Below are 13,703 nucleotides of genomic sequence, written 5' to 3'. Positions count from 1 at the left end.
ATACAATCTCACAAGACAATCGCTGATGTCCTTGTACTTTTAACAGTTTCACTCATTTGTCATTGTTTTTGTGAAAATAAAATTCTCATGTTCCTCACAGCTTGGGTCTGGACATAGAGGCTTCTTTGTTGCCCTTATAACTTTCAACATTTTTATATGGCATTAGCATTCTAGTTACAAACTAAAATGTAGAATTTATAGAAGTTTTATTTACATCTGAGCAACTTACTTTAAGTTTTTTCTCCTCTGTATATCACAAACACACTGTTTTAATATAGGTGAATTAATATCTTTACATCCTGAGTAGCAGCAGTTTTCATACGGCCTACGAGGGTTACCTGTGATTAGAAGGGTAGGGCTTTACCAGGATTTTTCATGTTTCTTTCCACCTATCTATAATTATGTACCAAAGTTCTTTTTAAGAATAATATTTTTATTGGTGCTTTTGAATGAACAAGTAGATGTTTTCTGTGTCTATACAAATTAATGTGACTGTGAGGACTGCAGAACACTGATACCCAGAAAGCATCCTGAGCTCCCAGAAAAGAGGGACATTAAGGGAGGGGGCAAAAATGGACCAATGGGAAGCGGTGGAAGAAGTGTGCAAGCAACAATTACTGTCCTAAGAAAGTGCCAAATACGGGTTCGAGGAACGCACTGACATCACATCTCCCGGGCATGCCCGGCCGGAACGAACGTCTTTTTAGGATCCGTAGGCCAGGCGGTACTCGGCTCTCCTCTGACAACTGAAGCCAAAATGCATGCTCCCAAGCCGGCAGTACGATTTGATCTGCCGTCCGAAACATCAAAAACCGAGTATTAGACGATTATACAAGACAGCATCCTGCGTATCCGAAGACTCCATTGGCTCCGTTATGTCACATGACAACTGTCTTGGTCACATGGCAGGGAAAAGAGGAAGTTGTCGCCTGAAAGCAGCATGTTACAGGGCACCGTGCGTTTGTTATGTCGCTCCCTTATAGGACTAGTGATGGGAAGTTCGGATCATTAAAGTGAATCGGATCATTTCGATTCGTTCACTGAAATGATCCGATTCATGATCCGGATCTTCGGATCACTCAGTGTCTCTGCACGGAGTTACTGTTTTCCAGTAACTCCGTGCAGGCACACTAACGATTGGCCCCGCCCCTTTTATTATGAATCCTCCCCCCTGCCTCCAGTGATGTCAATGAAGGCAGAGAGTCGTTCAAAGATTCGGATCTTACAGGGATCCGAATCTTACAGTGATCCGGATCACTGTAAGATCCGGATCATTGTAAGATCCGGATCATTGTAAGATCCGGATCATTGTAAGATCCGGATCTTTGAACGACTCTCTGCCTTCATTGGCATTCTAATCATTAAGAGAATATCACCATACTGTTATAAATAATACATTCATAATCACTGCCCCCAGGATTTACATTCCCCTTTACCTGCAACTGCACCTTAAGCTAACTTTATTAAATTAATTAAATTAACCCTCACCATTAAATTAACCCTAAACCATCAACCATGACTGCCCTAAAATTAACCCTTAACACACCATCAACCATGACTGCCCCTAAAATTAACCCTTAACACCCCATTAAGCATAACTGCCCCAAATTAACCCTAAACACCCCAGTAAGCATAACTGCCCCTAAATTAACCCTAAACACCCCGTTAAGCATAACTGCCCCCAAATTAACCCTAAACACCCCATTAAGCATAACTGCCCCCAAATTAACCCTAAACACCCCATTAAGCATAACTGCCCCCAAATTAACACTAAAGACCCCATTAAGCATAACTGCCCCTAAATTATCCTTAAACACCCCATTAAGCATAACTGCCCCCAAATTAACACTAAAGACCCCATCAACCATACCAATTTATTAGGTAATTTATCTGGAGTACATGCAATTAATTTAGGGGTAGTTATGGTTAATGGAGTATTTAGGGTTAATTTCAGGGGCCGTTATGGTTAATGGGGTCTTTAGGGTTAATTTCAGGGGCCGTTATGGTTAATGGGATCTTTACGGTTAATTTCAGGGGCAGTTATGGTTGATGGGGTATAAGGGTTAATTTTATGCTGATGACTGAGGGTTAATTTAATTAATTTAATAAAGTTAACTGTAGGTGCAGTTATAGGTAAAGGGGGGCAAACTCAGGGGAATATAAATCCTGGGGGCAGTGTGAACATTATTAATGTATTTATTTATAAAAGTATGGTATCAGTAATATTCTCTGAATGATTCGAATCTCTGTAAGATTCGGATCCTTGTAAGATCCGGATCCCTGTAAGATTCGAATCATTCGACTCTTCGGTTCATTCGACTCTTCGGTTCATTCGACTCTTCGGTTCATTCGACTCTTCGGTTCATTCGACTCTTCGGTTCATTCGACTCTTCGGTTCATTCGACTCTTCGGATCATTCGACTCTTTGAACGACTCTCTGACTCTATGAGTCATCGTTCCTATGAGAATTAATGAGCTGTAACCTGACCCCAGAGTGCTCTGCAGATGACTCACAGCTCTAGGATCAGGTTACAGCTGCATGATGATTCACAGACTGAACCGCTACAAACGAATCGTTCAGTCTAGTGAACCGACTCATCCGGATCACTAAAAAGAACCGGATCAAATGAACGATTCGTTCATGATCCGGACATCACTATATAGGACTAAGGGCTTGGCGGGTGGAGGCAATCTCGGGTGGTCTCGTAGTTCCACAGCGGGCAGTCCGTAGCAGGAATATTGCATCCTGCTGCAGACATACGTCATTGTTGTGTGTGTAGATAAATGGAGCAAACATGGCAAGTCCAGGGACAGCAGGAAAGGGTCCTTTCTCATGGCTGTCACAGGTGAGCCGGTCCCTTGCTGAGGTTTGGGGGCAGTCTGTTGCGGTAAGCCATGCTACTGGCTTGTTCTTTGTATTCCCGACTCTTTGCCTGTGATATTCACTTCATAATCGAGTAATTGTTACAGTTTATTGAAATGAAGCAAACACAAATTTTACACTTCATAGTAAAAATATGTAAATGTTGAGTTAACACCCCCCCCCCAAAAAAGCTAATGGTAATTTTGTTTAAATTGTGTGGCTGAGGAAGAGTTACGTAATTCAAACTGCTGGTAGATTCGTAGGTGTTAATGTTAAAATGTGAATTTCCATTGATTTAAATAAACAATACAAAACATCAAAGTGAGTAAAGTTTTTTTTTTATTTTTTTTTCTGCATCTAGTGAGGAATACAAGTAGAGCTTACCTTCTGCCCTCTGCCGACACCACTGGTTGAAACTGGTTTCAGTGGCAGCTTTTTGTGGTTGTGAAAGGCATTGGGAGCTAATTGAGGGAAGTCATTTATGTAAACTATTTTAAACATTGCCTAATCCTGTGTCAAACCATCAAAAAATATATCCGGGGTTTGGTTGCTCTTTACCCGTTGTAAAGCTTATTGATGGCAAAATAACCCCTATTAATGATTGAGCTGCAGTGTTGCTTGTGCTTTTATTGCAAGTACAAAAGCATTCAAAAATAATACAGTCCTACGAATCACAGTTTTGATATTTGCAACAAGGAAGAATTTTCTGACTCGGCTGTGGATTGTGTTGAGAGAAGGCACATGGGCCATACCAGAGTTGGCTGGAACCCCTTCTATTAATTAGGGTTTAGGTCCTCTCAAGAATCAGGATGGGCTCCTTTGAGAACTTGATGTCTCTAGTGACTCTAATGCACCTATTGGCTCACCCACCATTTGATTAGCACCAAATAATCATATCTTAGTGATAGAATGATGTTCACTTGCTTGTAGTTAGACCTTTACATTTTTCTATTCTTGTATTTCTCTTCTTCTAGTATTTTCCCTGTTTTCTAAACTTCTTGGCAATAAAGAAGAGGAAGAGATTACCGAATCAGAAGAAAGAATAATATATCTTTTAAAGAAAGCCAAGGTACTGTACAAAGAAATGTAAAGAAGAAAAAAAAGGCAGGTAATGGCAAACGGTGATTTTATGTAATGTTATTAAATGTGTCCAAATTCCAATGTGTGCCTTGCTGCTTTAGTGATTCTGATGGTTATATCTGTGTGTGTGTGCATATATATATATATATATAGATAGATATATCTATATCTATCTATATATATATATATATATTTGTGATTTGGCTATTTTTTTTTTTTTACAGAGGAACTGGTTATAAAATATTTAATTCCAAGATCAGTGGAATTGATTAAAATAATTTGTGAGTGAGGTGTTCACGGGGGGATATGTTGTAGCCCCTTCCCTCCCTGGTAAAACCAAGGGAGGGCCGGATCTTGTTGGTCCCTCCTCGCAAGCAGAGGGACAACTGAAATCGATCTCATAGATTTCTATGAGAACAAATGTTTACAGCGTGAACCAGGGATGTCGTATCAACATATTTACAATATGTGGGTTTCATTAAGATTCTTCCCTGTTTGATGTACACACACAAATTACACATCTTTTTTTTTGAGAACACATAGGGCTTTTGTTTGAAACCATATAAAAAGGCAATTTTCTTAGGCTTTCTTCTACATTTTAGATGTGGAACCGAATTTATTTTCATTAACATCCCCTGATTACAAACATACCCTCCATAACCTATAGGGTAGTATTTTTAGTAGTTATGGCTTAATGGGTTTGGGGGTAGTTTACATGTAGAACTAAGGCAATGGGATGTAAGAGTTTTTATTTTTATAATTGTTATTTTTTTGCACTGCCATCAGTGCAATATGGATAGAGATCACTCTAGGGACCTCTCTGACATGTCACAGGGACATCGCTTAGCTCACTTTATTGTTTGTTTTTTTTATTTAATTTTTGTAATTTATTTTTCAAATATATTTTTTTTTTTACATTTCCCCCCACTTCCCTCACCTTCTTCCCTTCGATCCCCCTGAATTGATCACACTGTAATCACTAAGGAATTATCCTTGGACTTGCATTAGACATTGCAATATGTGTGATGAGCCAGTAGACAGACCCTGCAGGGGATATCCTGTCCTCTGATGACATCAGCAATTATTGGGCATTCCTTATGTAACGGCTTACTGTTGCTCCACAGGCAGCCATTACAAACAGTCATTAGGAACCCAGCACTGCTGACAGGGGGAGTCCAGGCTGTCAAAAGACCGCCGTTGAAAGAAACTCTTTAAACTCTTTCAATGCTGAGGTTCCATTGGAGCACAGCATTGACTGATATTTAGTCCCCACAAGCTTGTGGGGACAAATGTTAACCCCTGCAATGCCACGAATACGCATTGAAGGGGTTAACGCTGCACTGTCGCACTCATGGAGCGATCGGGCAGCGGGGGAGGGTTGGGGCTGGTCTCCACACTCATGTGGAGACCGAAGAACCCTCTCCCCCTGTCCCTGAAGCTGCCTCTGGCAGCTGGGACGCAATTGCTGGTCTATAGACCAGCCATTGCAGGGGGGAGTCTCTCTGATGACTGATGTAGGCTTCCGTGCCTACAGGAGTCATCACAGGGCTTGTGGGGGCTCGTTACAAAACGGGAATTAACCCCTAAAATGCCACGATCGCGGCATTGAAGGGGTTAACGCTGCACTTTCGCTCTCATGGAGCAATCAGGCAGCTGGGGGGTGTTGGGTCAGGTCCCCACACTTGTGTGGGGACCCAATCAACACTCAACCAGCTTCCCTGAAGCTGCCTGTGGCAGCTGAAAACGCGATTGCTGGCTTTCCTGCAACCGCGTTTTCAGCCTACAGGATCTGTCCGTGGGAGTGATTTTTTTTGTGGCTGTAACAGGCTGACAAACACCTACCGTGTTTCCCCGAAAGTAAGACAGTGTCTTACTTTCTTTTTATCCCTAAAAGCCCCACTATGTCTTACTTTCGGGGTATGTCTTATATTGGGAAAAAATTGAGAGTGATGGGAGTTATGATGTACTTTTAGAGCATAATTAGATCATGAAAAAGACATTGGAAATGGTACAGCATAACACCCATCACTCTCACACACTTACCAATCAACACACCTACCAATCCACACGTATACCAATCCACACACATATACACAAATCCACACACGTATACACAAATCCACACACATATACACTAATCCACACACATATACCAATCCACACACATATACACCAATCCACACACATATACACCAATCCACACACATATACACCAATCCACACACACATATACACCAATCCACACACATATACACCAATCCACACACATATACACCAATCCACACACATATACACCAATCCACACACACATACACCAATCCACTCTCACTTAATTCTTTCCTACCTTTCCTTTCTTCTTTCAGCTTCTTTTCCTCCTCTTCGCTCCTCTTCTTCAGTTCTGTCTTCTTCCTGGTTCAGAGGGCACGGACAGCGGTGGGCGCGGCTTCAGTGTTGTGCGCCGGGATCTGACAAGAAACCCCGGCGCACAACAGCTGTTGCCGCGCAGATCACAAGGGAGCGGTATCGGAGGTCATTAACAGACCTCCGGCTCCCTTGAGTGATTTTAAGCCGGGTTGAACCCGGCTTAAAATCACTCAAGGGAGCCGGAGGTCTGTTAAAGACCTCCGATACCGCTCCCTTGCGAGCCTGCTCCTCCAGCGGCGGACATTACTGTCCGTCTCTGGAGGGGTGCCGGGTGCCGCAGGTTGGCACCCCCTGGAGTGTGGCGCCCTGTGCGGTCGCACACCCCAAAGGTCGGCCCTGCTCTAAGGGGCCGGCCTTAGGGGTCTGCGGCCGCACAGGGTTTAAATAAAAACATCGGGGTTTTTTTTCAACTTTATTTAACATCCTCCATGTTAAATAAAGTTAAAAAAACTTTATTTAACATGGAGGATGTTAAATAAAGTTAAAAAAAAACCCCGATGTTTTAATTTAAATCCTGTGCGGCCGCAGACACGTAAGGCCGGCCTTGGTGGGGACTTCCCGGCCCCTTAGAGTGGCGGACCCGGCAAATCCCCCGTGTTTCCCCGAAAGTAAGACATATGTCTTACTTTCGGGGTACGGCTTATATTAGCCGACCCCTCTGAAACCCCCGATACGTCTTACTATCGGGGGTGTCTTACTATCGGGGAAACACGGTAGTCGCCAGGACAAAATTCTCTGTCGACCTGGCGCCTGGGATTTGTCGAGCCCTGTCCTAAGAGGCTTTATTAAATGTACATCCATTGGGGACTGAAGGGAGTTAATAAGGAAAGTACCTGATAAGTGTGGAGCATGAAGTGTGCTTCAGACAAGTTGTCATTGGTAACATGCTTGTTAAAAGAACAAATGAGCGGTTGCACATCCAGGAGGAAGCCGAAATGAAGGCAGCAATCAACGTGATAGTCAAAAATGAAAAACTTTATTCACGTCCTTGACAACAATAAAAAAGGCTTCTGTAGGGTCACACCTCACGATTGACTCGTTTAGCACTAGCGTGCTTATTCCAAAGCAGTGCTTGTTAAGCCTGAGAATGAAGAGCTCCTGCCATGGACATCATCGTCTTTTCGGAGAAGTTCGCAGTCCTATTCTGTGCCAATCTGAATGTTAATACAGGGGTCAGTAATGGAATGAAATGGAAGAAAGACTTATGTTCATTTTGGCTTTATCCTAGAACCACTGAAATTGAAATGCCACCACAGTAATTACAGGTGCACAGAATGTCACTTTTGTAATTTTGAGTAAACCTCAATAACTGCTGTGTTGTCCCACACTCCTGCCCATGTCAAAATTAGATATCATAGTGAATGCAACATATGAAGGTCACGGATCACATAAGTGATGTTTTTTCAATGCTTCGTTCACTTATGTTATTGTCGAACATCTGACAGCCCCAATGTAAAATGTACATGCGCTGGTTAACACTGAAAAGAGGATCTGTAAAGGTAAATAATGAATAATTCAGTGGTAATATTTTGATAACATAGACTTTAAGAAACTGTTACTAAACTATATATGTTTGTGTTGCGTGGTAATTGAAATCTCATGTTTCTTATCCTTAGTTGAGCATTATGAAAAGTGAGATGGATGAAGCAGAGGAGATCCTCCATCAGGCACTTTATTTGGCCCAGGAGTCAGACAGCAAGAGAGGGATCATCTATACTTATGACCTGGTAATTGTGTGCAGCTCACGTAGAAACTGGATTTTTTGCCCCTTAAAACTTGTGTGAATGTATGAGCAGTATTATTTCCGCAAGATGTTTTGAACAAGATATTAGTTATGTATTTTAATAGAAGAATAGATTTAGGGCTGCAACTATTATTTTCATAATCGATTAGTTGGCTGATTATTTTTTTTCGATTTATTGGACTAAAAGAAATACAAATTTTTCGTTTATTTAAAATAATGTAAGGAACAAACTGGGTGTTAAAACAAACATCAGAATAAAAAACCGATCACATGACCGAAAGGTCATGTGATCATAGAAGCCCCAGCGGAAGTGAAGGGCAGTAGCGGAGGTTGTCTGTGCGCATCACGCAGGCATTCATCAGCTGTCAGAGAGGAGGATCCCCCGCAGCTCTGATGGGAACCTGTATCCCTCTGGTACCCTTCACTTCCACTGGGGCTTCTATGGTGGAGCACCAGAAGGTCATGTCACGCCGGCACTCAGTCATAGAAGCACCAGCGGAAGTGAAGGGCAGTAGCCGAGGTTGTTTGCGCGCATTGTGCAGATGCCCCCCGGCTTCTATTTGAGGTCGGATTCAACTAATCGATAATGAAATTTATAAAGATTGAATTTCTCTTTTTTCTGGTTTATTTACATATGCTAACTAAACTGAAATTTTCATTGAACTGCCTTTTCTGGGATGTAATTGGTTAGCAGACTCAAATATAGGTACCATGATAAAGGAGGCTCAAACAGGTTTATCCAGAATATCCTTGGTGAAAATGTTTAAATTGTGGCAGCCCAGTGCTGTTTCTCCCTGGTAATATGGAGATTTTAGAATCTTTATACTCCATTCTGATTAAGAAGTTATCCAAACTTGCTGCATTAAAATGTGTTTATTTTTATACTTCCAGATGGCCAACTTGGCTTTTCTCAGGGGCCAGCTTGACAATGTGAGTACAAATATAAAATTAATTATGGTAAAATTAAAACATACCTAAAATGTACATCATGCTATGAAATAATGGGTTTTACAGCTAAATTCAGCAACGGTATCAATACACAGTAATAGTGTATTAGTGTACAATAGTAACCAGATTGGTTCAGTGGTTTCCAAAAACCCCAGCATTTTAGGTGCAAAGAGCAAAAGATGATTTATCACATGTACAATTATGTAGTTGTTTTACTTTGCGTATCACTTTTATTCTTCGATGCAGTTTGTTTTGGCTTTTCTGAACCTAACTAGATGTGTGATGCTAAGCTGTGAATAAAGGAAGACATATTGGTCCAACTTCTGTTTGATTTATTCAGTTCCAGATCTCAGGATTGCTTTTTGGCATTTTTTGAATTGTTTTATCGTTTTATACAGTACCAGAAAATTTGGAGATGTTAAGATATTTGTGCATTGCAGATTAGATGTTGCAGCATACAGATATTACCGTTCACTATAACTAAGAGTCCCAAACCCTGAAAACACTTCTAGCCTGTTATCCCTTCTCTACCAAACATTATAGTAGGCACTATACATTGTACAGCTGTTACTTCTAGACTCTTCCACTTCACAATAATAGAGCAGTGGACCGACTGACTTGTGGCAAAGGTGGCATCCTATAACAGTGTAACATTTAATGTCACTGAGCTCTTCAGTACGACCCATTCTACTGCCAGTGTCGAGATGGCTGCCTATGTGTTTGATTTTATACACCTGTTAGTAAAGACCTGTTAATTTGGCATGTATTAAAAGGAGTATTCACTGGGACTCACGGGAGGAAGATATTATTCTGCTTCTTTACAGTTCCATGGTGAGACCCTACTTTGAATATGCAGTTCAATTCTGGGTGCCTTTTCTTTAAAAAGGCATTATGGAACTAGAGAAAGTTCAGAAGAGTGCTACAAAACTAATAAGGGGAATGGAAAGTTTTAGTTATCAAGAAAGGCTAAAAAAAAGTTAAATTTAAACACGGGGAAAAAAGCGTCTTAGAGGGGATGTGGTATTATATAAATACGTACAAGGCCCATACAAAGGGCTTTCTAAAGAGCTGTTCATTAATAGAACGTTACAAACGACAAGAGGTCAGCAGAGGGAATTTTTTTGCCGTAAGGACAATAAAAGTATGGAATTCACTGCCTGAAAAGGTGGTGCTAACAAATAGATTAGACACAGGGGCCTGGATACTTTTTAATGAAGCAGAACCTAGAGGGCAATGTATGATAGTATAGGAATTAATCTTTATTTAGTGCTTGTTGATCCAAGGAGACATCTGATTGCCATTTGGAGTAAAGAAGGATTTTTTCCCCATTGAAAGCACAAATCGAAATTGATGACATAAGTTTTTTTTGCCTTCTTTTGGATCTACAGTGGTAAACAAGGAATAGGAAAAGGGTTGAGCTTGATGAACACAAGTCTTTTCTCAACCTAAACTACTATAAAAAAAAAGTGTGCTCTCTATACTTATACTATAATTAGGAACAGTGTATAGGTAATAGTGTTTTGATTGTATTGGTGGGCACTAAATCTGTTTCCTGCTTCATGTAGGAAAAGGAGGGGAGACGAATCCTCTAGAAATACCTTTTAGAAAGTATCAAATTAGCTCACAACCAAGCCTGTGTGTGCCACGCTAAACCACATTTAAATACAGTGTTTTATACAGTTAATACAATGTGGTACTGAAGAACTAGGCTTTGTTTCATATGGTTTCCGTATTTGCTCAATTATAAGACGACCCTGATTATAAGATGGCCCCTCAAAATTATTATTATTAATTCACATGTAAACTATTTGTCATACTTAATAACTATGATTGAGAAAATTTTTTTGCTTTTATTTCTTTTTATTTGCCACTCCGCCCCCATATATGCACATCTGCCCCCAGATATGCCTTATATGCCACTCTGCCCCCCAGAAATGCCTTATACCCCCTATATGCCACTCTGCTTCCATAATAAGCCACTCTACCCTCAGATATGCCTTATACCTCCTATATGCCTTATACCTCCTATATGCCACTCTGCCTCCCTGACATGAATTTTAATCCCCTATTTGCCACTCTGCCTCCCAGATATGCCTTATATACCCCTAAATGCTACTCTGCCTCCAGAAATCCCTTCTACCCCCATATGCCACTCTGCCTCCCTGATATTTCTTTTAACTCCCTATATGCCACTCTGCCTCCAGAAAGACCTTATACACCCCATATTGCCACTCTTACCATCCACCAACTTACCAGTGCATCCCTAGACTTGTCCCCTGTGCTTCAAATTCCTTGGTGTGTAGTGGGGGCAGCCGATGGAGGTCCGCACGATGCACCCCCGCCGGGGCTTTTATGACCGAGTACCAGAAGGTCATGTGATGCCATCGCTCCGCCATAGAAGCCCCAGAGGAAGTGCCAGCAGCAGCGGAGGTTGTCTGCACACATCGCACAGGCGTCCACTGGCTGCCAGAGAGAAGGGGGATCTGGATCTTAGTCTTGTAGTCAGACCTCTATTTGAGGTCGGATTATAAGACAACCTCAAATATAAGACTATGGTTATTTGCTCTGAAAAAACCTTGTCTTATAATCGAGCAAATACGGTATATATCTTTCGAGAGACCATACTCAAACATCATGGACTTCATAAAATTAAAAATATTTTTCATTTTTCTTAAAGTCAGAAAAGCTTTTCAAGGCAGCAATGACCTACATGCTTGATGGAGGTGTTAAACAGGTATGCCCAATTTAATTTCTCTTTCTAGCAAGATCATTATTATCCTTCAGATGTTTTGATACGTTTGTGTTGTTTCCAGGATGATAACTCTTTCATTGAGATATCACTGAAGTTGGCCTGTATCTATGCAGAGCAAAACAAGTAAGTAATAGTAGCCAGCCATCTATATACTAAGAGGCCATAATAGAATTGTATTCCAGCCTTTTATGGTGAAAACAAACTTGGATTTCCTTTTCATGTCTCAGAAATGAACTGGCTGTGGCCGGATACCAATTCTGTATCCTGAGTCTTAAGGAGAAGATAGAGAGGGAGGACGGAATGCTGGATCTACCAGGTCAGACCTCTGTCCATCACATACAGTTCAATGTACATGTCTCAGTTTGTAAGACTTGTCCTGTTTCCCCTAACAGCAGAGGAAAAGTCCAACACTCGTCTACTCCTGGGTCTCTGTCTGGATTCGTATGGACTTACCTAATGAGCATTGCACAATTTGCAGAAGCACAAGGAATGTATGAAAAAGCTCTGCAGATCTGTAAGGAGGAGCAGGGGGAGCTGCACCCACAGGTGAACAAGGAAAGCAACCAGTGCAATGCAGAGCCTTCACTATATGTTAAATAATACATAGAACAAACTGTACATTTATTTGTAACTATTAACCGTGTTTTTCCTCTGGTTTTCATGACCATTTTTCTGTTGTGTGTTTTTTGTAGACTGTGACCTTGATGAATGATTTGGCAACTGTGTTGGCTGCACAGGGCTTCCACAATGAGGCATGTGACTATGTGAGCCAAGCTTTTGAGCTGGCAAAAAAAAACAGATCATCCTACACAATCTACATAATCATCACCACTTTGTAATACTGTTTTTTTTTTCTATGTTCAAACGGCCACCCTTCTGGCATTGAAATCCGAGTCGTCTTCTGAATGATTTTGAATATATAAACATTAAAACAAATTAGGTGTTTACTAAACCGTAGGTTTGTAGTTTACTAACAGTCAAAACACTAACTTCACAAATTCACTTATTCGTTAAAAGCAAGTTGATTAGTACGTTTTTTCAACTTATGTATTATTATAAACTAAAAATTCTGCGTTATAATAGTCTGTATCTTAACTCTGGTGAACACTTCTTCACATGCAGAAAAGACCTGTGTGGTTTTAGCAAAACCTTTTTTTTATCTATGCTTGTCTAGTTTTAATGAATTAAAGTTTATGTATCATTTGCATAAATTGGTTCTCAGGAGCAGATCACTTAGCTGCAGCAGAAAAGAATTTGAAGGAAGCTCTGAAGATTGCTGAGGAGAAAAAGGACTTTGCTTCTATTAAATATATCCAAGAGGAACTGTTTGAACTTGACAGGAGGAAGAAACGCAGTTGAGATGATCCAAAGATTGCATTTTTAAGATTGTATTTAAATACAGCTACATGTTCCATTGCAAAAATTATTTCTAGTTTTTCCGAGCTTTACTCCATGTGCGTACTTTTTTTGTCATCTGATGAGTTTGACAGATGGAGACAGCACCACCAGTGGTTAAAGGTTTTGCACAAGCACCATTTCTTTGTGCTCAGAACATTTCTATAATTTAAAAAAGTATGCTGTTCCATGACCTTAACTTTTCATAATTCATATTAGCTTTCTATATTTTTGTTTGCATACTGAAATAACCTAAAACTGGTATTTAATGATTTAAATATTCTGTATACATTTAGCCATACCATTTTTCATTTAATTAATGTGGAACTTCCATAATTTTATCCTACTATTTATAGGTTCATGGGTACTTAAGTGAAATGGAAATAAGTAATAAAGTTTCTCTTCATGCAGTTTTTCAGACAAATATTATGTACATGTTCCTTACAAAACCATATGAATGCATGGTGGTAATTACCCAATAATGCTGAAGCACCTAT

General features: G+C 40.5%; 1 pseudogene; it reads left to right on the top strand.

Moving 5' to 3' along the window:
• Positions 1–2,673: 2,673 nt before the first annotated feature.
• On the top strand, positions 2,674–13,478 carry LOC128473591 (tetratricopeptide repeat protein 19, mitochondrial-like; annotated as a pseudogene).
• The last annotated feature ends 225 nt before the right edge of the window (positions 13,479–13,703 follow it).

The sequence above is a fragment of the Spea bombifrons genome, chromosome 2 (assembly GCF_027358695.1).
Source record: "Spea bombifrons isolate aSpeBom1 chromosome 2, aSpeBom1.2.pri, whole genome shotgun sequence".
Taxonomy (NCBI): Eukaryota; Metazoa; Chordata; class Amphibia; order Anura; family Pelobatidae; genus Spea; species Spea bombifrons.
This window is presented reverse-complemented; position numbering and strand designations above follow the sequence as displayed.